At 31.3% G+C, this 3944-nt stretch overlaps 1 pseudogene; it reads right to left on the bottom strand.

Annotated features, from left to right (window-relative positions):
- Positions 1–119: 119 nt before the first annotated feature.
- Positions 120–1521, bottom strand: LOC128158696 (uncharacterized; annotated as a pseudogene).
- Between the last annotated feature and the right edge of the window lie 2423 nt (positions 1522–3944).

Here is a 3944-nt window from a genome sequence, read left to right as displayed (position 1 = left end):
TTTTCCTTAGTCCTAAGTTATCAACACCTTACAAACGAAAAAAAATGTGAACTATTCTCCATTTTTGTTATCTTTTCTTTTATTTCAAAATGGCAACAATCATATATATATATATTTTCCTTTCTTGGTTTTTTGCTAAAAAAAAAAAATTCAAGTTATTTCTTACCAAAAGTCAGCTAACTGTAAACGTTCTCTTACATTCATTCATTATATATTTTAGAATTGTTAAAATCAATGTGTTATGAAAAAAGTACTTGATATTCAGTCGTTTTGTTTTAATTCTAGTTAAATAATCAGTAAACAAGCCCCGATTATCTGGAGCTTATGACCAGTTTCCATCGTATAGTTTTTATTTAAGCAATTTCTTGGCCAAAATAGATATTCTTCCGAGATTCGCACCAATTTTATGTATATTCGCTGCACCGACTTGACGCCAAAATTCAATAATCCATCTCAGTAAGATTTTAATTGCTTGGTAAATATTTTAGTACTTTTTTCGTATTTCTACTCAAACGCTAGTAAAACTTACAAAAAGTTAGTAACAATAAATAGCAAACTCAACATACAGTCATGTACATAATTTGATTTCTTTTATCAAGTATTGTAGGTCTAACAACACTTAAAATGAAGATGTTTTAACTTTTGTAAACTCCGGGATTCTTGCTGGATTGTTTCTATCGTCGACTAACTTCGAACACTTTCACAATGTTGGTGTTACTCTGTCCAACATGAAGTTTGTTCTCATCATCCCAACACAGCGCTCGCGGACTTCCTACCTCTTGCTCTAAATTACTTATCGGGTACGTAGATCTAGACCTTAACTGTTTGCCCTTATGTGTCATTAGATGAATTTTTTCAGTGCGCTCATTACACACGAAAATTGTATCAGATTCATAAGCACATACGCCATATGGTTTAAACTCTTTCGAGCTCTTTAAATATTGGTAGGTGAACATGAATGTAGCAGATTTGTTTACCACCACTACATCATTTAGGCAATAGTCAGATACAGACATCACCTTTGGTATTTTCTGTGATATAGTGCGGTTCCATATACAGATGATCATTTTCATTATCCAACCTAATGACCTGTTTTTCGATCCCTCCATCGATGGTGTACCTAACGACTTTACCCTGTCTACCCTTCCTCATCCCAACCAGTATATCTTCGCTAATGCGGGAGGAGTATAGGCTTAGTGGTCTCCAGTCTCCTGTTTCAATAAATAGAGGGTCTCTATTATTCTGTGTTCTCTTCTTGATGATATTGTGGGATGTAGTCCTATCTATATAGAACAGATCTCCGCCCTGTGTGACTGTGTGAAAACCATGCCATGCCCATCCTTTTTTTTCGGTGGTTGGTATGATTAATGGTTCACTCATCTGTTCATCTAACAGGACAAGATTACCAAACTTATCACTGTACCAAAGTCTACCTTTTTTATGAAATGATATATGGTGTACATCATCTACCTCTGGCACTCTGTACTCGCGAACCTTGGTGATATCAAAAAGTTGATTCATTGCAATCTGAAAGAAAGATAAGATCATGTCATACAAGTGGTTGCAAGTAATTTTATGCAAGCAAGATACTAGTATTCTAATTTAAGAGTACGCATCATCCGGCTAGAAAATTCCATCTTATTTATCAAATTTAAACGGCGTTGCGCTATTATTTTTATATGTCAACATTTTTCATTTAACTGTTTTGCTCTTACATCTATATCTTAGCCTAAAATCTACGAAATCAAATTAATGTCACGTTAGGTGAACAAATACGGTGTCAAGCCTGTGTTGTAGTTATTAAAATAAAGTTCTTTTTATTGAAAAATTAGCTGGCAATAAATAATTGTTGATTCGTCTTCTTATATACGCTTTCACTAACTTGCAAATCGAAATACATAATATGTTTAAACAACATAAATTCTTTAATTGTTTTGAAATCTGTTACTGATAAAAACATTTCCCTTGGTAAATGCTATCAATTTCACTTGATTTGATTTGAACATATTTTATTATGCAAAATAATATTTACATAATAGGATTGGGCAGCAGGCAAAGCCTATTTAAGCCTTCTCCACTAATCAATTTCACTTAAATGTAACTGTTTTGCACAGGTTAATGTTTTTACATGTACATGTAGCATTCTTTGTTCATATATTTGCAAAGTAAATATGTCATGCCGGGAAATACAAGCACATTATACTTTTTAATAAACCTTAATAGACGAGATTCTTCTTTGCAGCATGCATGTAATTTTATGATTTTACTGACGTCCCACATTAATCTTTGAAAGATGATATCCCATTACATGTCAGTGACCTCTCTTCGTATATAATACATTTCAGATCACTTTGTTCATTGTTTTCAAATCAGAGTAACAGAAAAATGACACATCCTTATATGTGATAATAACTTTGACCGTTTTTACTGACATAAATGATTTTGTAGACCAATTTACAATGACTTAGTTTTACTTTGTGGCCGTGTCCTTTCAATTAACAAATATTACAACAAAAACGGACCTTAAATTATAACAAGGCACAGTTTAGATTCTTACGACAATGGCAATGTTGAAATATATAAAACCATTGTTTAAAAAAATTCAATAGTGGTTGGGAATGTATTTCATTAGAAATGTCACTTTGCAACCGCTATTGAACTGAAACAACTATTGAAATAAATTGTTTAAATAGTGATCGGGGATGGATTTCATTAGAAAAATCACTTTACAATCACTATTGACATACAACTACTATTAAAATAATTTTTATCAATCGTAGCTGGAAATAAATTTCTTAATATATCATTTTGTTATCAATATTGAAACAAATTTGGAAATAAATGAGTTGTGTATTATTTTTGCAAACTATTTTCGAATAAAAGAAACGCTTTATATCACGAACAATTTCAAATACACAATTGAGGAATTATAGACTTACATATTATAAGGTTAAAAAAACTGAAACTTAAATTTGAAATTATTGTTTTTATGAAGAAACACATAACCAATTCTCGAAGATTTTCATACATATAACTGTTTTCATATTTTTGCTTTACCTTTCTCTTTCAAAAGATAAATCATGATTTATGAAAATTGTTAATTATTATACAAGGTCGAGCAGTTGCCAGAACTTCTATTCAAACCACATGTATATTAAACATACAATTGAATATTTTTAAACAATTACTATAGAAATAAATATTATCGTTTACTTTAAATAGGGGGGGGGGGATACAATTGGGTTTGACCATCTGTCTGACCGTCTTCCGCCATTAATTTTGTTGTGTCTAACACTTTCGTTTATCATTACAGAAACAAATTATTCCACTAGTATAGTTGGGTTGAATTTCATTATGAGAATCACTTTGTAACTGCTATTGAAATACAGACAGTACTGTAGATTCCTTATTTTACGTACTTAATTCCGCGATTCAAAGATTTACTATCAAATCGCGAGAAAATAAAATCGCAAATGCCGAAATTTTATCAAAGTTTTATATAGTTTACATGTGTCCCAAAATTAAGAGCGAGATTTTAGAATTCGCGAGACGGGCTTCTCGCGATTTTACGCGGACATTAATTCCTCGCGTTTAATTAGGAATTTACAGTATTGAAAATAATTATTCAAATAGTGGTTGAGTATGTATTTAATTATAACTACTATTGAAGTAAATTATTTCAATACTGGTTGATGATGCATTTTGTTATAAGAAACAATTTGCAACTACTTTTGAAAGAGGACGTCATTTGGATCAATTATTTGTCGTGTTTAAAGTGTTTTAACAGTGGTTGGGATGCATGTCATTTTTATGTTTATTATTCCGTCTGTGTTTAACACTTTCGTTTCTTGATGACATGTGGTATGGGAAACATGACGATATACAGGCGAATCAAAGTACATCGTAATTAAGAAGGAAGAAATACTTCTTATATAAAGAAATTC

This window comes from Crassostrea angulata, chromosome 8, assembly GCF_025612915.1.
Source record: "Crassostrea angulata isolate pt1a10 chromosome 8, ASM2561291v2, whole genome shotgun sequence".
NCBI classification, from domain to species: domain Eukaryota; kingdom Metazoa; phylum Mollusca; class Bivalvia; order Ostreida; family Ostreidae; genus Magallana; species Magallana angulata.
Note: the sequence above shows the minus strand (reverse complement) of the source record. Positions and strands in the feature narration are given on the sequence as shown.